A 22,942-nucleotide genomic window follows, 5' to 3' on the forward strand; every position below is an offset into this window, starting at 1 on the left:
CGTCGTCCCAGACACCAAAAGTGTTCAGGTTGGGTCCCCAGTCAAGCACATGTGGGAAGCCACTGATCGATGTTCCTCCCCGCCCCCAACTCTCAAAGTCAATAAAAACATATCCCTGGGTGACGATAAAGAATCTTTAAAAAGACTGTGTCACATGCATTTGTAACCACCGGGCTTCAACCACAGGCCCGTGTTTCCTTCGTACACAGTCTGCCTTTTGTCTTCCCGTCTGTCTGCCCTGCCCCCTCTCTCCCATAGACCCAGGCGGGCAGGTGGCCAGGCAAAGCCACAGGGACCATCCACCAGGTCGCGCACCCATCTAGGTGGCCGAGAAGGTGGGTCTCGGCCAGCGGGGCTGCACTTCCCGGGGACACCCTGGCACTGTGAGGGGAAGGCAGTTAGGGGTGCCCTCCTCTGCCTGGACTCCGAGGCCCTCTCGTACTAGGGGTGCTCACTTCCTCATTTCACTGTCTGCACCCCTCTCGCTTCCCTTTACTTTTCACAAAGGAGCTGTTAGTGTTTCCGCCACCGCAGCCCTGGGGCCGGATGGCCGCCAGGAAACGGCCTCCGCTGGGTGTGTGCCGTGAGCACCGCTGGAAGGGGACAGGCAGGGCCGCGGCTGCTTGGCAGCCACGATGTGAACACGAGGCGGGGCCGGAAGCTGAGGATCACTCCGGGAGACAGCCAGAAAGCAAGTTCAGGGGGGGGAGGATAAAGCCATCCAGCAAGTGCCTATGCCAAGGAGAACAAATTGCGAGGTTTTACTAACAGGAAAACTCTTCTTTGCATGTCGACCAAGGACAATGACAGCGAAGACGTTATCAACTTGGTTAGCCCTCGGTTAGCGCCTGAATGATTTGCACTCCTGTCGTGTGTGAATCAGGGAGAACTGCATGTCGGAGGAGGGCTGACGCCCGGGTTGTCTGACTGCAGACCCCCTCTCCGTGTTTTCATCACTCCGTCCTTCCACTCACTGGCTCCACCGCCTGGAAAAGCCACCTCCTCATTCCACAGGGACGTTTATCGAGGGAGTCATTGGTTCTTGCGATTCTGCAGGTCTGCGGACTCACTCGTGTGGCCCAAATGACGTATAAAGGGCTTTGCTGAGGCATTTTCTCCCAGAGGACCAGCAGGGGTGAGCTCAGAGTGGGTGGCTGTGTGATGTCAGACAGATGCCCAGCCGCGGCTTCCTCCTCCGCCTGGTGGGGACAGGAGTCCCCTCCCGAGGTGGCCGTCACGGCAGGTGGGGGAAGAGACGCGTTCCCGCCGCCCAGGGTCCACCGTCTCAAAGGCGGTCGTGAGAAGACGGATAACGAAGACACAGGTCCTGAAGAAGCCGAGTCCACACTTCGCCCTGAAGGACAGGCCTTCCCCCACCCCCACCCCCATGCCAGGGCCCGGGAAGTCCCCCTTCCACCCTGGCTCCTCAACCGCACGTGACAGTCGCTTTCCTTTTCTGTTCCCTTAGATTGAACCAGTGGTTCTCAACCCTCCTAATGCTGTGACCGTTTAATACAGCTCATGTTGTGGTGACCCCCAACCATAAAATTATTTTTGTTGCTACTTCATCACTGTAATTGTGCTACTGTTACGTCTTAGACGACCCCTGTGATAGGGTCGTTCGACCCCCCCAAGGGGTCGTGACCCACAGGTTGAGAAGCGTATTTTCACAAAAGCATTAACAAATTTACTAGCAATAACAAAAACATCCTAAGTGTAGATGTTTCCTCTTTCCACCGCGTTCTCTCGTTCCGTGCAGTCAGGGGTTGCCCGGCCTCTCGCTGGTCCTCCACCTGGCTCCCCGCCTTCCCATCCTCCTAGGTTCTTGTCCCCTATTCACGAGGGACAAAGCAGCCCAAACAGGGCCCTAGAATCGAGGGCGCCCACTCTCCTCACCAAGCTTCAATCCATTTGAATGTAGCCACTTCTGTTTAGTTCTGTTGAGCTAAACCACTCTGTTCAGAAGCGGTACCGGAGCCTGGTTACCATATTGGGGTCCAGAGTCAGAGAGGTGTGGCAAATCCTTTGCAAAACAGCTCCGGGGCCTCCCATTACCTGGTGGTTTACTCCTTTGTAAAGCAAGGATAAGAAAACAACCTCTGCCCTGGCCAGTTTGGCTCAGCGGTTAGAGCGTCGGCCTGCGGTCCGGAGAGACCCGGGTTCGGTTCCCGCTAAGGGCACATACTTCGGTTGCAGTTTGTCCCCGGCCCTGGTTGGTCGTGCGGGTGGCAGCCACTCGATGTGTCCCTTCACGTTGATGTTTCTCTCTCTCTCCCTTCCTCTCCCTCCCACTCTATCTGTACAAAAAACGGAAAAATATCCTCGGGTGAGGATAAAAAAAAAAAAAAAGAAAAGAAAAAAAAAAGAAAACAACCTCTCTCAGAAGTCCTTGGAAAGAACAATCATGCATTCACACACCGCTCAGATTTCCACAGGACTTACCACTGTCCCCAGAACGAAATCTCCACTTTATCCTGAACACTGGGAACCAGGCAGCCACCCCCCTTCCTGCAAACCCCGTGCCGGAGCCGCCGCTGCGCTGGATGGTCACCGCCCGTGACTCCCTCCTCCGGGGCGCGCCTGTCCCCAGCAGCCGGTTCTCGCTGCGTGACGCGTGTGTGTGGCGGAGGACAGTGCTGACCAGATTTCCCCGACACGGCGGTCGTGACACTCTCCGGACTGCAGCGTTGCTGTTCGTTATTTTGTTCTTCTTTATACTTTTCTCCCTTCCCCACCTTTTAAAAACAGTTACCTTTGCCTGTGTTTATCCTCTAAATGGAAACATAATTTCAAGCTTATGGAACAAAGTCACCAGCTGCTGAGAGAGCGGTTTCGCCCTGGGACACGTTCTGGCTGCAAGGTGGGCGCATGGTCGCTTCGTGGAAGGAGAGGTGCGGTCCTCCCAGGGCCTCGTTCACTGGCCGCCTGCGGGGGGGGGGGGGCTGCGATGGAACCCGCAGCCCTGCCGCCCGTCCCGCTCTCCTCCCTGGAGACAGATGTGCACGCTGCCTCGGGCCAGTGAGAAGGAGCAGCTCCGACCTCCCCCTCCAGCCACGCAGGTCCCACTGGTGCTCAGGCCAGGCGGGGGGCCAGCTTCCTCGGGAACCTTCTGCGTCTCTAAAGCTGGTCCGGCGTCCTTCCCACGTCCCTTCGAGACTCCGTGTGCGTTTTCGCTCTCCTAGGAGTGGGGGTCCCGGCTCTCCATTCACTGGTGGAGTTCTAGAGTCTAGCAAGGTGTTAGTGGGCTCCCAAAACATGTTTAAAAATTAATGGTGGTTTCTCATTGGTTTTCAGTTTCTATTGGGAAGACCTATCAGAATTCGAAGCGATTAATAATGGAAAAAAGCGTGTAACAGCACTTTGAAAATTGTGAAGTCCTGTTAAGAGGAATGGTATCGTGATGAGGCTGTGGTTTTGATGGGGGTCAATGTCCTCTTCTCCTCTCTTTCTCTAGCCTCATTGGGTAGGTAATCATTCATTTCAGCCTATTAAGAGCTGCTCACTAAGGAAGGAAGGAGGCAAGGAAGGAAGGGAGGGAGGAAGGAGAGAGGGAGGGAGGGAGGGAGGGAGGGAGGGAGGGAGGGAGGGAGGGAGGAAGGAAGGAAGGAAGGAAGGAAGGAAGGAAGGAAGGAAGGAAGGAAGGAAGGAAACACACCCATCAAGTCACAGTTGTCTCTTACATGTTCAGAAAGTGTACATCTCCATACTAGGTACCTGACGCTAATTCTGGTGTTTCTATGGCCTTGGAGCTGTAGTGAAATCAGCATCTGAACAGCCAGCCCAGGTCCAGGACTTCCTTGGTGGGCATGGGATGAGCCCTGTCAGCTAGCCCTGAAGAGACTGGGGGGCCAGGGGCCAAGGGGCTCAGGTTGGTAAACTCTTCATACTAGCCATGTGGCGACTGTCCCATCTACGCAGAGGAGAGGGCAGCCCGAGCTCAGGGGCAGGGCTGCTTATAGCGTTGTCTTCGCCCCCGTTAAGGAACTGGGCTAAGGGTCTGCGGGAAGCAAGCACGTACAGAAGCGGGTATCTGCGGTCAGCCGTTATGCCCGAGGGACCAAGCAGTTTCGGTTTGTACACAAGGCAATGGTTATCTATACAGTGCAGTGGTTATCTATCGACTCTCGCAGCTAGTTCTTGCCATTCTCTTAAAACCAGGGGGTAAGGTCTGCCTAACGGAAAACGTTTCAGTACATTCACATAGCACGTGTTTGTCCTTTGCAGGGGTCCGGGGCGGTGCTCTTGGTTGCTACCCCTGCACAGCAAATGCTCCCGGAGAAACGAAGGCAGAGCGCTTAGGCACACCCTGCACTCATTACGCTCCGGGAAGGGGAAGGCGGACTTTCCGGCCCGCATTTCCCCGTCACACCCACTAAGAGCTTGCCTGTGGGATGAGCTGGGGACCAGCTGTGGCGAAGCAGCAAGGCCCGTGTGGAGCCGGGCGCCCCTGCACAGCTGCCTGGCCGAGCTTCGCGGGTCCAGCCTCTTCCCGCTCTGCGGCGGTGGACCAGCCGCCCCGGCACGGCCCTGGGCCTCATTTGTTGGCAGACTCATAAGTGAGCTCACTAGGCATGACTCCCCAGAAAAATATCCTTGGGATGCACACATGCTCTGAGTCACACCTACCTGTCCCTTCTGGGGCGGTTCAGTGTTCTCTATGTGCGCGGTGAGCCCCGAGAAATCTCCCGGGGGTCTCAGAGGAGCAGGGAACAAGTAGGAAGAGGTGGGCAAGTGGGTTGTTGGGGCGACGGTGGCAGCGGGGTGGGCGGACTCAGCCCTTCCCAGGGTGCACCCCACTTGTCCTGAACCCCAGTCCCACGCCTGTCTGAATTCTGTGCACGTGATGTCATCCATCTGCTTCGCTCCCGGCGCCAACCGGCCAAGAAACATAAAAACACACTCTCCCTCGGGGAGATTTCTGCCCTGGATACGGAGACAAGAACTGGAATCTGGACAGTCTGAGACATAAAGGAGGCTGCTTACCACCGGCCGGAGCAGCGAGTGATGAGCGGGACCTGAACGCTGCCCAGTTAGGGGGGCCGCTGCGGGCTGGCGGAGCCGACGGACAAGGGCATGTCGTGCGGGAGGAGCCCCGAGAGCGCCCATGGACCCTAGGGCCTCCCCAGGGGCTCAGGGAACCCTTTCAGGTCAATGGGAGGCTCCGGAAGGCCCCGCTGAAGGCCCCCAGGAAGAAGTGGCACAGTCAGGGCCAGACTCAGGGTCTGGGGCCTTGGTTCGGAGACATCCTCTCCGGGTCCCTCCTCTCCTGGGTCCCTCCTCTCCTGGGTCCCTCCAGGGTTAGTGAGAGGCGAGGAGGGGACGCAGGCCCTTGCATCCCGCGCTCCGCCGGGCTTTCCCGAGGGGTTCTCACAGCTTCCCCAGGCGGCCTGCTCACTGCCATTGCACAGACGGGCCCAGGGGTTCTGACCGAAGGCACCGCGCCGCTCGAGGTCACACCGCTGGCGGCAGTGGGCTGTGAGCCACGTCTGACGGTCTCAGCCCCACTCTCTCTGCGACGTGAAGCTGGAGTCGGGGCTCCACCGAGAGCAAGGGGGGGGAGTTTCTGTACCCTGCTTTTACAGTCCTGAGCTGACCACCGCACAAGGTGAAGAGGTGACTCACAGGTTGGGCCCCATGTGTGACGGGTTGCCCTTGGAGGGAGAGACAGTATCGTAAGGCTGCTGGGAGTGTCACTGGGGGTCAGAAAGCTGGATGAGGGGTCCGACTGCTGCTCCTGGATGTACCAATGGTCTTACAGACCTTACACAGCCCCATGGTCAGAACAGACTCAGCGTCCCTGCAGTCACCGTAGCTCCTGTTGTCTGCCTTCCGAAACGACTTCCACACAACGGACCCTCAGGTCCACAGGCTCGGCCCAACCCAAGTAGCAGTTGCTCTAACAGCCGAGGTGAGAGCTGCCTTTGCTGGGCCCCGACCTCCACATCTGCCCCGGGCTCCGCATCTGCCCGGCCCGCACGCCTCCGGTCCTTCAAAAATTGCCGCATCTGCCCCCACCTCCCATCTGCCCCGCCTCCGCATCTCCCCCAGCCTCACAGCTTGCCCCGGCCTCCGCATCTGCCCCCCCTCCACAGCATGCCCCCGCCTCCGCATCTCTCTGTCTGCCCCGCCCTAGGTCCGCATCTGCCCCGGCCTCCGCATCTGCCCCGCCTCCGCATCTGCCCCCGGCCTCCGCATCTGCCCCCGCCTCCGCATCTGCCCCGGGCTCCGCATCTGCCCCGGCCTCCGCATCTGCCCCGGCCTCCGCATCTGCCCCGCCCTCCACATCTGCCCCGCCCTCCACATCTGCCCCGGCCTCCGCATCTGCCCCGGCCTCCACATCTGCCCCGGCCTCCGCATCTGCCCCCGCCCCCTCACATCTGCCCAGCCCTCCGCATCTGCCCCGGCCTCCGCATCTGCCCCTGCCCTCCACATCTGCCCCCAGCCTCCACATCTGCCCCGGCCTCCACATCTGCCCCCAGCCTCCACATCTGCCCCGGCCTCCGCATCTGCCCCTGCCCTCCACATCTGCCCCGGCCTCCGCATCTGCCCCGGCCTCCGCATCTGCCCCTGCCCTCCACATCTGCCCCGCCCTCCACATCTGCCCCGGCCTCTGCACGGCCCCCGACCTCCGCATCTGCCCCGGCCTCCGCATCTGCCCCGGCCTCCGCATCTGCCCCGGCCTCCGCATCTGCCCCCGGCCTCCGCATCTGCCCCGGCCTCCGCATCTGCCCCCGGCCTCCGCATCTGCCCCGGCCTCCGCATCTGCCCCGGCCTCCGCATCTGCCCCCGGCCTCCGCATCTGCCCCCGGCCTCCACATCTGCCCCGGCCTCCGCATCTGCCCCCGGCCTCCGCATCTGCCCCGGCCTCCACATCTGCCCCGGCCTCCGCATCTGCCCCCGGCCTCCGCATCTCCCCCGGCCTCCGCATCTGCCCCGGCCTCCACATCTGCCCCCAGCCTCCACATCTGCCCCGTCCTCCTGATCTGCCCCGTCCGTCCGCATCTGCCCCGGCCTCCGCATCTGCCCCGGCCTCCGCATCTGCCCCAGCCTCCACATCTGCCCCAGCCTCCACATCTGCCCCGGCCTCCACATCTGCCCCGGCCTCCGCATCTGCCCCGGCCTCTGCATCTGCCCCGGCCTCCGCATCTGCCCCGGGCTCCGCATCTGCCCCCGGCCTCCGCATCTGCCCCCGGCCTCTACATCTGCCCCCGGCCTCCGCATCTGCCCCAACCTCCGCATCTGCCCCTGGGCTCCGCATCTGCCCCGGCCTCCGCATCTGCCCCGGCCTCTGCATCTGCTCTGCTCCCCACGGAGACTCACAGCCTCTCCTCCAACACAAACAAACAGACCGCTAGAAGCCGGTCGCCACAGCCGACCCAGCAGACACACGAGTCAGTTTCTAGGCGCTTCCACCCGGTGAAGGATGAGGACGTGCCTCTCGGGAGGAGGAATAACGCGTCCGCTCTGTCAGACGCGTCGAGTTGTCACTTGCTGAAGGGCTCCATCGGGGACCCGTGCTCGGCCGTGGGTCCGCCAGTGTCTCCGCCGAGGACAAGCCCTTTCTTCTCAAGGGACTGGGACTCGGAAGAGCGGATGTCACACTTACTGAGAGCCATGCGTCACTCACCACCTGCAGGTGTTTAAGTGGAACCCGCGGTGCTCCGGGCACCGCCCTGGGGCTGCACAGGCTCAGTGCCCTGAACCCCTGTGTCGCTTGAAGGCCAACTGTCTGTGTGTCCTAGTGCGCAGTGATGGGCTCCCCACAACCAGGTGTTACAGCCAGGTAGATCCCGAGAGCTCCCGCGGAGATTCTGAGCCGCGTGAACGAGAAAGGTTTCTGAAAACACGCCGGCTCGTGGGAAATGGCGCAGCACTGCTGGACGAGAGGAGACTCCGTCCTGACGACTGAAGCCAAGCGCAGGTCAGAAGACTGTCACGAAGCCACTCCGGCTCAGATGTCAGTGTGATGGCACCGTCCACTTGTCCCCGTCGAACGTCAGAGACGGGGCGCTTGATGTATTCTAAATGCTGTCAGAAAGTCCCAAATACACACAGCTGTTAACGACACCTTTCTGTCTGAAGATCTCCCTGTAAAAGAGGTGCGTGCCTTTGACGTTTGCTCAGTCACGTTACATCAGTGAGAAGGTCGAGACCTTCGGGGCAAGGGTGGTACTGCCTCCTACACTCGCTAAAGGTTGGCTCTGTGACCCAACCCGTGCCTCATTTATCCAACAGATACTCCTGCTGAGCGTGCACCACAGACGAGGCAATATGCCGGCCACTCCGGGCATGCGAGGGCGAATCCGACATGGGCTACTAACGCCCCCGAGGGCCTGGGGAACTAGAAGAACAGAAACAGCTCGCGGAGACGGTCTCACTGCGCTGCAACTAATGTGCTCATAAGAGTTAGTGCAACTCTGAGCAGGAGAGATTTTGTTGGAGTTTAGGTTTTCATTTATGTTCCTGACTCCCCTTGAGGGAAGGGTGGGCGTTATCACTCTGTGTATCTCCCAGGACCTACACGTAACAGACATTCAACAAATGTTTGCTGAAGGGGCGAAGGAATGAAGGAGTGAAGGAATGAAACTAAAAATTCTGGCAAGTTTATTTTCCCAAGTAAGGCATGGGTCACCCTTCGTGTGTATATTTCATATTGGATAAATGAGTGCTTCCGGGAGTTGAAGGCCCATGTCATGGCTCACGGTATATTCTGCACAGAACTGGTTGGTACAGTTAGTGCAGGACAAATATATATATTTTTTTTCATCCTCACCTGAGGACATTTTTCCATTTTTTGTACAGATAGAGTGGGAGGGAGAGAGAGGAAGAGAGAGAGAGAGAGAAACATCGACGTGAAAGGGACACATCGAGTGGCTGCCACCCGCACGACCAACCAGGGTCGGGGACAAACTGCAACCGAGGTACGTGCCCTTAGCGGGAACCGAACCCGGGTCTCTCCGGACCGCAGGCCGACACTCTAACCGCTGAGCCAAACCGGCCAGGGCAGGACAAATATTTTTTGAATAAAATAAATGAACGAATCTGGAAGGGTGCTTGCACAATGCATAGCAAATGAATGACTCTAACACGTTTGTCAAAACTCACAGAACTCTACGCAAAAAAAAGGATATATCTTCATGTATATAAATTTACCTCGGTAATGTTTTTGTTTGTTTGTTTGTTTTTTGGCTAATCCTTACCCAAAGATATTTTCCCATTGATTTTGTTTTGTTTTAGATGGAGTGGAAGGGATGGGGGTGTGGAAGGAGAGAGAGAGGGAAACATCGACGTGAGAGAGACGTGTCGATTGGCTGCCTCCCGTACAAGTGATCAAACCTGCCACCCAGATTTGTGCCCTTGACCAGGAATCAAACTCAAGACCCTTTGGTTCTTGGGCTGATGTTCTCACCGCTGAGCCAAACCAGCCAGGGCTACCTCAGGAGAGTTGACTGCAGGGTCAGATGATTGAATAGCTCAGCAACAGTGCTAACGACTCCCTCTCTGGCTCTGTTCTGCCATTGTGGGCGGTTTATTTGTCCTCAGGCTAGTTCTTCTCATGGCTCCAGATTATACAGTATTTCCACATGTGACATGGTCCAGACATGGAAACATCCAGAGGAAGAAAAAACCAGTTTCTCTCTGTATCTTTTTAAAAACAAGTTAAGCCCTGGCCGGTTTTGCTCAGCGGTTAGAGCATCAGCCTGCGGTCTGGAGAGACCCTGGTTCGGTTCCCGCTAAGGGCATGTACCTCAGTTGCAGTTTGTCCCCGGCCCTGGTTGGTCGTGCGGGTGGCAGCCACTCGATGTGCCTCTTTCACGTCGATGTTTCTCTCTCTCTCTCTCTCTTCTTCTCTCTCCCTCCCACTCTATCTGTGCAAAAAAATGGAAAAATGTCCTCGGGTGAGGATAAAAAATAAATAAATAAATAAATAAAACCAAGTTAATTTTTTCTGGTAGCTCCAGCCGACTTTTCCTCATGTTTTGTTTGTTTGTATATTTGGTTTTTGTTTGTTTTTGTTTTAGTATGTCTTTATTGGTTTTAGAGAGGGAGAGGGAGAGAGAGAGAAACATCGATGAGAGAGAACCATCCATTGGCTGCCTCCTGCACATCCCCTCTGGAGGTTCGAGCTGCAACCAGGGCCTGTACCTCGACTGGGAATTGAACCAGCGACCTCTTAGTACCTGGGACGACACTCAACCAACTGAGCCACAGTGGCCAGGCGACGTTTCCATGGCCAGATCCGTCATCTGTGCACGACTGAACCAAAGACTCCTAAGAGGACAGACCACTTTGACTGGCTTAGAACATCACATCAACCTCTGCACCCGCACCCCCAGGCTGGCCCTGGGCAGGCTTCCCGAGATGCACGGCCCCCCGGAGGAGGTTGCGTATCCTCACAAAACCTAGTCCGTCAGGAAGTATGAGAGGGAGGAAAGAAAGGATGTGAACTAGGCAACCAATAGGCGCACCACATGGAATATGGACTTTGTACATATTGGAAAATTACATTTTCATGTCTGATGAGACTAGAGTCTCAGGTACCAAGAAAAAGTCTCAAGAGAACTTGAACCCAAGCGAAGTAATTTTTTTTACATTCCCCTTATCATCTCCCTCCAGATGCCCTACCTTTAAGCCAACTCCCAGATGCCCAGGACCTGTCCCCCTGCCCAGCTACCTCATTCAGACCTCAACTCCTAGGTCCGGGCCTCCCCTGCACCTATAACCCCACCTCTACTAAAAGTTACCTAGACCCCCACCTATTTGTAGGGTCTTGTCCTCAGCCATCTAATAGCTCACCTGGTTTTTCTCACTTCCTTTTCAATTGTTGTCAAGAATCCTGGTCATACTATGTAGCCAGAGGTGCGTGTGTTTTTGCAGGTTCTTATGGCGTAAAAGTGGCCATCCATTCAAAATAAATCTCATCTCTAATAACAGAGTGTTTGACCCTGAGGCAGGGTGAAAAAAAAAAAAAAGTGTGGGGAGGACAATGTTCCTAGAGGCCCTTTGGCACGTCCGCATCATCTCATCCGTCGTTGTCCTTCTTTCTGGGCTCTGTAGAGTCGGCTCTGCAGGTATCAGGAGTAGGCGAGGTTTCTCTGAGTGACAGCTGGAAGCTGGGGGGGAGGGGTGAAGAAAGAGGGATTGTGGGAAGCAAAAGGTCCTGCTGCCTTTCACCCTGCAGCTGGAGCTGCGGAGGTGCTCGGCGCCCCCTACAGGACGCCGTGTGACAACTTCCCTCCAGCCGGCGTGATCACAGAACTCAGTCATGGGCCCCATCTCCAGCCGCCCTACACCCGGAACGTTCCCCTGGCCATTCTTAACCTTTACCCTTTACCAACAGACTGAAATCTCTGCACATACAACATTTTTCAAATTAAAGAAATTAACTGTACACATTCCCGAGGAGTGAGTCACGGTGAAAACCGTCCAACGTCTCCTTCCAGCTCTCGGACGCTGCCAAGGTCCTGCTGCCAGGTTTCAAGCTGTCCAGTAGGCCCTGGCCTCGGCTCACATCTGACCTATAACAGCTTCAGCACCTCCGGCCCTGGCCGGAGAGCAAGGGCGGAACCTGGGACAGAGGGTAGCAGGCGTGCGCGGCGCGGGGGGAGTCTCGGGGCGGCCCAGGACCAGCGACTCCCCCTTGTTCATTCTCGGGGAAACCACACGCAGCTGCCTACACGTGGGTGTGTCGGAAGAAAGTGGGACAGAGAAAAAGGTATGGAAGGGGGTGTTCTCGGGTTTAAGTTGTGTTCTCCTGAACTTAGAGAAAAGGCAAACGACACAGAGCTGAATTTTCTCCTCCAGAAACCTCTTCCCTGGCAGACTGCCCGGGGCAGCGGGCAGAGTCACACGGCAGCGCCACCTAGCTGTCACTACCCGAGACTGCAGTCCCGTTTCCAGCCCGGCTGAGGGGTGCAGGGTCAGGGCTGCCCGGGGAGACCTCTGCTGGCTATTTTACGACGGTGAAAGCAAGCCAAATCCCCACGGGTCGATGATGGACCGCGGCTGCAGTCGGAGGGCGCTGTCCGCATTCCCAGCCACCCGTCCACTGACAGGCCTTCCGTCTCCCCGCAGAACGCGGGTGGGATGTGGCCCCCGTTCTTCTATCAGCCAAACCCCCGCGTCTGCGTCGAGGGCCTCCTGCTTCTCTGGGAAGCGGTCAGCAGGCCGCGCTGCAGACAGACGTCTGAAGTCAGCAGACCACCGGCTTTGCAAGCTCCCGGGACACGAACACAAATCTCTACGGAGGACCGTGTGAAACTTCACATCGAGTGACTCACAGTCCATGGCACGACTGCTCCCGCGACATCCGTGAGGAGAAGGTGCATGAGGGCACCCCAAATAAAATAATGAATAGACGGCGTGCCCACGGAAGGTGCGAGCTCCGCGCTGGGGGTGTGATCGGAAGAAAGCCCGAGGCCGAGTTCAGGATGCTTCCAGAAAGGAAATGCTTTACTAGAATCAGCGTCTGTGGGGACTTACATCTGCTCCCGTCCCTGGCGCTGGCCAGGGGGAGGAGGACGGGCACTGGACGCCAAACGGACCAGAACTAGGTTCCTTCCCTCTCAGAAAGCCTTTGGCTTTACGGATCTGGGTGAAAATATTTAGACACAGGTCCTTTGTAGATGTTTGGAGAAATTAGCCTCCCTGAGCCTTTTCCGTGTTATTGCAAAAGTAACGGAGATGATGTCTGTCAAATATCTAAAACTATTTGGGGGGTAAATAGTCTTTGTTATTTGATGTAAAGCCTATGAAAGTATCCACGAGGACTAGAACTGTGTGCGGTATCTCTGTGGGTGTCATTGGATGGCACATACTGGGGTCTCCGGTATGCTGGTTACATGTGAGTCAGTGAAGCATGTGGGGCAAAGGTCCCCTCTCACATTACCTGTCCCCTGCGTCATCTGCTTCCGAAAATAGAGACGATGAGGTTTCATAGCAAGAAGCCCCAGAAATAGCTGTGACACTCTTGGAGTGTCGAAGTCCTAGCTCGAGGTACATTCGTCTGAGAGCGCTGTGGAGTCAAGAAGGGTGGCTGTGTCAGATGGAGCAGGGTCCCTGCTGGTGCCGGGGGCACAGCTGGACAGGGGACTAAGCACAGACCTACTGCACCAGGACGCCCAGCGCCCACACAGCCTTTCTACTTATTAGCTGTGTGGATAGAAACAAATCTACTCTCTCAGAGGCTTAATTACCTTACTGTGAAACAGGAATCACATTTTTACTACTTCCTGAAGATGGTTGTAAAACCAAAAGATAATGCATCTGAAAATCTTTTGCAAATTGTGGTTAAGGTAAGTGTTCCCTGTCTCAGCGGTCGATCCACACCCACACAGGGATGGCTCAAGCAGAAATCTAGCAGCCCCTCAGAGCCCTGTCTCTCTCCCCATCACCACGACCTCCGGTTCATCAGCAGGTCCATCCTCGACTCCCTGAACATGTCCAGCACCGCCAGCGACTGTCCATCTCTACTGGTACCACCTTCACGAAGAGCACCCGTGTCTCCCACCCCAGCTACGAGAGCCTCCTGTCCCACAAGCCAACCTCACTAAAAACGTTCTACGAACAACAGTCAGAATGACCTTTGCAAACCGTAAATCAAGAGGCAACCATAAATGATGTACCTCTTCATAAAAGTATGCAATGAGCTTGTGAAAATATCCATGACGTATAAACTAAGCCCGAACATGCTCAGCGTTGCCCATTTCTCCACCGGTACCCAGATCTGCACTCCCCTCACCTCCTGGGCTCCAGCCTCCTTGACCTAACTCAAGGTCACCATGACTTTCTGCTAGCTTTTCTTCTAGATTGAGCTCCTACATTTGTGTCTATGATGCTCTATATCAAGTTTATATTTATATCTGGTAGGAGGTAAGATTTGAAGACTTTTCTGCATATAGGTATAAATTGTTTTTACACCATTTTTTACAAAGATGATCCTTTCACCCAGTCAATTGCTTTGCCACCTTCATCAAAAATCAACTGACCAGCCCTGGCCGATGTGGCTCAGTTGGCTGGGCGTTGTCTCGTACACCCAAAGGTCACTGGTTCGATTCCCGGTTGGGGCACATACTCAGCTTGCTGGCTCCTCCCCTGGGAGGGGGCGTGCAGGAGGCAGCTGATGGATGTTACATCGATGTTTCTCTCTCCCTCTCCCTTCCTCTCTCTCTAATAAATCAATAAAAAATATTTAAAGAAAGACCAATTGACCATACATACGTGGGTCTATTCATGGACACTATTCTATTTGCATTGATCTATGTCTTTTTTAATGTACGGTATATGCTGACATCATGCCATTTTGATTACTGCACCTTTATAGGAAGTCTTGAAATCTAGTAATGTTGAGTCCTTAAGTGTTACTCTTTTTTAAAAACGGCTTTGGTTATAGGCCCTTCATCTTTCCATTTAAATTAACTTGTCAATTTCTATCGAAGAAAAATCTTACTGTCACACTGTCCCTTTCTACCCCATTGACTTATTTTAAATCGACGTTTAACACTGAGCCAATATTTTCATTGTTTATCATCTATCTCTTCCCACGAGGATACAAGCTCTATGCGGAAGGGGAAATGACCTGTCTCCTTTTTCTCTCCACTGTATTTCTAGCTCCTTAAATAAGGCCTTTTACATAATACACTTCCAATCCACATTCATTGAGTAAATGAGTCCTGAGTCGAGGAGGTGTTTTCGTCATGACGACCCCTGATGCTGCGGAGTCTCTCCTTTGCCATGGGTGACTGTGTGGTTCGTGTCCCTGTCACAGTGTCTTCTCGAGCGAGAGGAGCTCCCAAAGCGCCCACTTTCTCCTGTGTACCGAGAAAGACAGAGAACAGCCAGAGTGTGATGGAGGAAGCACGGGCCTAAAACTGAGCAGCTCCAAGTGGCTAACTCTGCTCTGCCAGTAACTCTGCACGACCTCCAGAGAGCCGCCTAACCTCTGCCGACCTGTTTCAACCTGCAATGCGGGGTCAGCAACGATGTCCAGCCCGTATGTGCGTTACACGGATTCGATGAGATGGCAGTGTAGCATTTGTCAACCAAACCTGTCCCATCACAAGTGGCCAGTGCAGCCTTAGCATCATTTCCCTGATTAAAACTTTTAGAAGCTTCTTCGGATTTGCTTCAGCACAGACTGAAAACCGGGGGGGGACAGAGAGAAAAGAAGCAAACAACGGAAACTTTTCTAGAGGTAGAGAGTGGGGAATGAGGAGCAATTCTGGGCCCGGCTTCCCGGGGTGTAACTCTGTACCCTTCCTGGTCCGAGGTGCACCGTCGTCACTGACCCAGCCCTTTCTTACTCACCCCCAGCCTCCTTCCAGAAAGGAGGAGTCAGATCTTCAACAACGAAAGGTCTTTCACCCCCAAATGTCTTCTTCATGCTACCCAACTGCTCTGGGGGCCAGTCCCCCAGGGCCTGGCTCCTGGCTGTCAGAGAGACGGGCCAACAGGTCAACAGGTCAACAGGTCAACAGGTCACACCGACAGTTCACTGGGGCAGGGGAGCTACAGCTGTTTAAAGTCAGGGGTCTGGGGTGGGGGCTCTTCCTCACTAAGGTCATTATTTGCCAAACGAGAGACGGTGGGAAAAGGGGGAAACAAAGGCTGGGAGGGGGTGAGTGAGGGTCCAGCCTGCGTGTGTGTGCATGTGCCCACACGTGTGTGCATGTGTGTAACAAAGGGGGGCAGTGGTTGTAACTGGAAAGGACACCTGAACCCTCCTTAAGGACCAAGGACCACCATCAGAGACTCGATCTTCCACGTCCACCAGACCAGGGCTGGGACCTGAAGCAGCGACTGGAGGGACCAGCGGCTCTACCCAGGCGGGCAGGTGGGCTCCGGGCTGGCTCCAGGGGTCTGCTCCTTGGCTGAAGCATTTAACGTCCCTTAGGTATGCACACAGCACAGGGTGGACGTCCCAGTGGCGTGGGACAGGGACTGTGTCTCGCCCAGGGGTCCATGATCAATGTTAGCCGCCCCTATTGAAGGGCCCTCAGCAGCTGGGGCTCCCCCTTCCCGGGGCTGCAGAGACGAGAGGGGATGAAGCCTCGTCACGGGAGGCCTCGGGACTGTTGAAGGACCGCTGACCTGCACACCAGCAAGGGCGGCGAGCGCATGACGCGGAACCTGAGGAACAGGGGCTCCTGGTCCCCGGCACACAGCCAGGAATAACACCGCGCGCTGCGGGGCGGGCCGGGTCACCCCCCTGAGCACACGAGGATGCGAGACGTGCCCGGGAAGAGTCTCTGCTTCCCCCACAAAGGTTGCACATTAAAATGCGGACAGACTGGAAGAACAGTTTCAGCCGGGGCGGGGATGGCGATCTCCAAGCCGGCCCTTCCTCGGCCCCCACGTGCCCAACCCTCGTCCCACACACGCTCCTGCCGGCTCCGGCGCCAGAGCAGAGCCCTGGGCAAGCAGGAGGGGGGCACCCGGAGAGGGAAGGCACCAGAACTCGCAGAACTGTCACTGCGGGCCTTCGGGACGGCAACGCCCTTGGAGGAAGGACACCAGGAGGCGCCTAGCTCTCCAGAAATAGTGGTTTCTTTTTTTTTTATCCTCACCGGAGGAAATTTTCTTTTCATTTTTTGTTCAGATAGAGTGGGAGGGAAAGAGAGAGGGAGAAACATCAATGTGAAAGGGACACATCGAGTGGTTGCCACCCACACGACCCAACCAGGGCCGGGGACAAACTGCAGCCGAGTTATGTGCCCTTAGCGGGAACCGAACCGGTCTCTCTGGACCATAGGCCGACGCTCTAACCACTGAGCCAAACTGGCCAGGGCAGAAATAGTGGCTTCAAGATGGAAGATAATGGGCCCCGTGGAGCAGAGCGATTTGAACTGCGGGAGCCGTGTGGACAGCTTTGCCCGAGTGCCCACAGGGTGGGGCCCTGGGTCATCGACAGAATGATGTCTCGCCTGGTGCCAACATCTGGCCCTGCAGCTGCCTCAGTCCTGCCTTGGGAGAAAAACGAAATTCCTGTTCTCTCGTTGTCCACGCCCGGCCCGGACTGGGCGGATGCAGCCGACGGCCTGCCCGCGCGTCCTCCAATCGCCTACCCCGAGATGAGGGGCGCGGTGGGAGAAGCCAGTTCGCTGCCTCCTGAGGTTTGGTCTGCGGTGAGAAGGGCCTTCAGGGGCCCATGACCAAGACTAGGAGCAGGCAGGACGTTCTCACTGAAACTGATTTTGCTTATGGCTCGTTTTGACTATTCTGTGTAGCCGGAAAGGAATCAGGCGCCAGGTATTAGAGCCCTCAGTAAGGAAGGTACCAGTTAATGAGCACAGGTAGGTTACGTCACCCCGAACCCTCCCAACCTTCAGGAAACTGAGCGTCGCTGAGATTGAGCCTCCGAGCCGGTGAGTGACGACCCAGGACTGACTCGCCTGTCCTTTCCATTGCGCACGTGCTAATTTCATGAGCCCAAGAAGGCAGGGAGAGACCGGCTCAAGTGTCCGAGAGGTCCCCCTCTGGCTGACCTTCCCTGTCAGTCTCTCCTACACCAAAGCTGAGGCTCTGTAACTGGAGATCTGATGACTAACACTTGTCATGAGTTTTAAGTGTTCCTTTTCCTTCCATTGATGTTAGAGAGAGAGAGAGAAACATCAATTTGTTGTTCCACCTATTCACACACTCACTGGTGCTTCTCATATGTGCCCCGTCCAGGAATTGAACCTGCCACCTTGGCGTATTGGGGTGATGCTCTAACCAACCGAGCTACCCGCCCAGGGCTTGAGTGTACATTTTAATGACCTGCTATTTTATCCCTGCTATGACATCCATGCTTGCCCGTCTTTACCGGGCACTACCTGCTCTAATTAATTCTATAAACATTTGGTAGGCGTCTCGCACATTCTAGCTTTTCTGCTAAATAGTAACGAGACTCAGAGATGTATAAAAAAAATCCTAAATCTAGCTCAAGAGAAACACGGAAGGAAAAAGTCTTCCCAGGTGAGTTGGTGGGAAGGGAGAAATAATGCCAGAGAAACATCAACCAAGGGTAAGAGGTGTCCAGACGAGCAAAGAGGAAGTCTGACCAGGAAAACCTGAGTGGATTCTTGCAGAAGCTGCGATTGAATTGGTCAAGAAAGAAAGAAAGAAAGAAAGAAAGAAAGAAAGAAAGAAAGAGGGAGGGAGGGAGGGAGGGAGGGAGGGGGGAGGGAGGGAGGGAGGGAGGGGGGAGGGAGGGAGGGAGGGAAGGAAGGAAGGAAGGAAGGAAGGAAGGAAGGAAGGAAGGAAGGAAGGAGTCTATCCACGGAGAAGAGGGAGGAGTTCCTACTCCGGGAGGCGCCCACACTCCCGATAACCACAGCTGTCACCATTGGGTCCCACTGTGCGCCCAGCACCACTCGTGTTACATGGATTTACTTCCTGCGCGTCATCTCGACGTGGGCATCCGGCTCTGTTTCCGGGTATCGGTTTCTCTGTTTCACACATGGGAGAGTAGGGAGCCTGGGCGCTAAGTGGCTTGGCTAAGTGCCAGGCTGGCCAAAGGGTCTTTGGTCCAGAGCCCACCCGTGCCTTCCCTGCACTCGGCGCCGCCTTACGTGGTGTGTTTTATAGACGTGGACGTGGTTCCCCTATCAGAACCACCTTGACCACTCTGTTACCTGTTGTTTATTTAAATCGAAGTTTCTTCGTGGTCTGGGGAAGACATCAGAACACGAAGCAGGTAAGCCCCAGCCGAGGCAGAATAATAAAATGACCACAGTTTATCAGTGTTACTTTGTTTCCAAATCTGTATTGAGCCCTCCCACCTGCCAGACCCTGTCCCGAGTACCTTACAGACACTAATTACTGGCCCAGTAGTCACTATACTTTTCCCAGCTCGCAGAGGTGACAACACGCACATCTAGGCGGTAGACCGCCCTCCTTTTCCAGTTGTTTTTGTGGGGGGTTTTTTGGTGGGGGGGGCGAGGGAAACCGTCTCATCTGAAGCCTATTTTATTTAAACTGTATCTAAACTTAACTCTCCCTTCGCTGCCTCCTTCCCTGAGACCCCTCTTCCCTTCAACAGAAGGCTCCAAATCTGCCCCCCAGTCTGTTAATGTCCCCGGGTGAATGGGTTCCACTCGGACCAGGCTCCGCTAAGGATTCGAGGGCCCCCAAGTCCCCTCTGGCGTAAAGGGCACTGGGGTGGACGGCATCAGACGGCTTCGGGCTGGCTCGGAACACGTCCGGATGCTTAGAATCCCCGTGCGGGCAAGGCCGGGCTGCCAGAGGAGGCCGCCTGGCGGAAGAGCTGCCATCCCGAGGGGCACTGTCCCTCCCGCCCCAGCTCCTGCCTGGGCTCACCTGGGGTGTGGGGCACGCAGCCAGGGCTTCAAGAGCTCGGTGAGGCGCAGGGAAGGCGAGAGCAGGAAGACAGCGGATGGGGCACCTTTCCCCCCGAACCCCCAGCCCAGTTGGGGAAAACACACAGCCATGCTGACCGGTGTCACTTTTCAAAGTGAGCCACCAGCCTCCCCAAGGCCCTTGGTGGTACCTGCCGGTCCTCTCCCTCTCCCATTCGGTCTTCTCTCCCCAAAACTAGAATCCACGCCTGCTCCCCACCCTAACCCGCCAGGTCCTCTCCTCCTCCGCGGGCACTGCTCCCTGTCCCCGCAGGAATCAGAAACCACAGGGAGAACCCCCACAGCCCCCCCATCCCCACTGGCAGCTGTGCCCACAGGAGTGGCCCGGCCTCCTGTTATGACGTACGAACTGTCCATGGTCCTAGCTGAAGCGAATCCCAGAACTGCACTCTGGGTCCCCTGCCCAAGGATCCGGCCCCCTCCAACATTTCACCTCTTTCCTACATCATGAAATGTCCCATCTGCACACACATGCTGCTGTCCACCTGGTTTTCACCCCGTCTTTCAGCCCCACGTCCCCTCAGCTGCTGCCGTGTCTCCGGCGGCCTCCAGAGCAGCGGCCATCGGGAGATCTATTTGCGGCGTCTTCTCTCCAACCTGTCTCTCCTCCCCAGCACGCCTCGCCCTGAAAGGGGCACTTGTCAGTCCCCTCCCCCACCCAGCCCACCCCCACAGGCAGATTCAGGGGTCCAGTCTCACACCGGGTCCGACTTGACCTGGCAGCAGCATTTGACCCTGAGGATCATGGTTTTCCTCCTAGATCTTCTTTTTCCCTGGAACATCGTTCTTGGTTCTTCATCCCCTTCACTGTCAGCTCTTGGTCACTGTCCCTGGGTGGTTCCCACCTACGTCCCTGCCATCTGACTGCACTCGAGACGGGGCTCAGCCTCCCCCACCTCCTCCTGCATCTCAGGTCCAACACCACGTGCATGCCGATGGTTCTGTGTCGGCCTCTGAGCCGGTCTCTCCTCTGAACACCAGCCTTGTGAATACAACCGCCAACACCCCCACGTGGGGTTTTAATCGGCATTTCACATTTATCAAGCCAAGAAATTAACCCGATTTCCCATCCTATCCCTGAGTCCGGATTGTCACATGGTCCGACCCATCTCAGGGAACAGTATCTCCCTTCTGCTGGTCGCTCAGGCCAAACCTTAGTGTCACCTCCTCCCTCGTAGCAACCCCTCCCGTCTATCCCCGTCTCGGTGCATAGCCAGGCTCTGCCCTGGCTGCCCCTCGGCTGCTTTGCTACCCGGGTCCCCACCCCCCCACCCCCCCACCGCCTTCCTGCATTTCAGCAGAACTGCCACACTGACCTGCTCCCTTCCCTCCTGTTCACTCGGTCCACGCTCTGCTCAGGACACTGAGCCTCTCACCTGGAGGGCGGGTCGGTCCTCTGCTCCGAGACCTCCACACTTCTCGGCTCACCCACCTGCAGTGGACAGCAAGAGGGTCTGGCCCAGCGTGACAGCGTGGGAGGCACGCAGCTATGCCAGCCCTTCCTTTATTTGAGATGCTCCTCATTAATGAACGTTCTGCCCACTGCCGTGGCCTGAATTGATCATCTCAACTGTCTGGCGTCTTGTGTCTTTCACCACTTTGATGGCTGGTATCTGAGACCTCCCCGCCCCCATCCCTGTTGACAGCAATTGATCACCTATCTGCTGGGCTGCCCCCCAGAAGCAGGACGACCCCGGGCCCCGCCGCACCAGCCCCGCTGTGGTCTGAGGGCCCCGTGGAGGGGCCGCTGCAGTGTGACTTGTTCTGATGAATGAGAGCTCCCGGGGGGGAGCAGGGGCAGCCGAGGTCCAAGCTGAGGGCCATGGATCCCCTCACTGGGACATCCCATCAGCCTGCAATCCCGGGGTGCGCGTGAACATCGGCCCCTTTCCCTCCTTCCCCACGCCCCTCCGGTAATGCCGTCAGCCATGACCACCAAGCTCGGCCCCTGAGACAATGCCGATCTAGAGCTGTCACCAGCAGGTCAGCCTGGCGCCACCTCTGCCTCCGCCTCGCCCTAAACTGTCCCCCTGCTGCCCTACCGGAGTCCTGCCCTGGAGCCGGTTGGAAATGCAGGGTCCGAGGTCCCAGGTGCACGGAATGGAAAGCTTCATGTCGACAAGATCCCAGGTGACTACACTTTCTAGTTTGGAGGGGTAGCTGCTGTAGAGTGTGGCAGAGAAACACGACATATGGTCGAGGGGCTCCTAATTTATTTGGGGGATCTCAAGGCATCTGCCCAGCCGGGTGGCTCAGTGCATTGAGTGTTGGTCATGGACTGAGAGGTCCCGGTTCAATTTCGGGTCAGGGCACATGTCCGGGCTGTGGGCTCGATCCCCAGCGGGGGGCGTTCAGGAGGCAGCTGATCAACGTTTCTCTCTCATCGATGTTTCTCTCTCTCTCCTTTCCTCTCTCTCTAAACATTCAATGGAAAAAACATATTTTTTAAAAAAGAAGTGACACCTAAGCTGGGCCTTAAGATCCACACCCAGCTGCTGTTTCGGGGGGACAGAGAGAGTCCTTCTGCCCGGTCCCCCTCTCCCCACCCCCTGGCTCTGGCCACACTGGCGCCTGGGCTCCATGCCTGGCACTCTGGGGCACTCCGCACACTTCCCAGAGAGGAGAACCCCTGTGGCCCAGTGAATTCCCCATTCTTAGAATGGCTTCCACCCTGCTGGAGTCCGAGTGTGTTTTGGAAGGATTTTTCTGTGTCACTCAGATAGAGAGATGACTGATGGCTGACGCACTGCGCTCTGAGCCCTGACTGTTAGGCACTGAAAATAGAATGTGCACATACTGGAAGAGCTAAATTTAGCAGCATGGGTATGCGGGAGTGTGGGCGGGGGGCTCCCTTCAGGCTCTCCCAGGACTGGATGAAACAGCCCTGAGTGAGGTCCCAGCCTCTCTGTGGCCCACGATGAATTTATTATTCCTGCCAGGGGAAGGGTGTACTGGAAATTTCATCCCAGGTGGACTTGTCTCAGAAAGGGGTTTGCTGGGAGTCATTTTTCTATTTTAATAAATGCAGGTGGGGGAGGCATCTGCCTGCCTCCGTCTGATTAGTTTCCTTTCATGGGGTGAAGGCGAGGTGTGGTCCTGAGTTCTGGTCACCTTGTGGGCTGTTTCTAATCTGGGGCCCCTGCTGCCCAGATTTGCTCGTTGGCTGAGAAGGCGCGAATGATTTAGTGAAGGTCGGAGGGAGAGCGCATCTCTGGCGTGACCAAATGGCGGTGCCCCAAAGCGCCCTTTCTGGGTAAAAGTCCCAGTGGCCCGGGGCACTGTGGGGAGAGCCCTTAGCTGCTCATCGTCGGTCTCGGGTCGGGGCGGAAGAAAGAGATGGGTCCCTGGCCCCGGCCGGTGCAGGCAGAGTGAGGAGACAGCCTTGGCGGGGCCTCAGCTGCTGGGGCAGAGGACAGGCAGCCGACGCAGGGCCGTGTGGGTTCAGGACCCAGAGTGAGTCTCCTGGCCTCCATCCCCACACCACCTGTGGACAGGGAGCCACAGTGAACATCCATCTGCTCCCCCTTGTCATCACGTATCCTCTGCCACAGTGAGGTACAGAGAGCTCATCTGTGTTCTGATGG

Source organism: Molossus molossus, unplaced genomic scaffold, assembly GCF_014108415.1.
Source record: "Molossus molossus isolate mMolMol1 unplaced genomic scaffold, mMolMol1.p scaffold_m16_p_20, whole genome shotgun sequence".
NCBI lineage: Eukaryota > Metazoa > Chordata > Mammalia > Chiroptera > Molossidae > Molossus > Molossus molossus.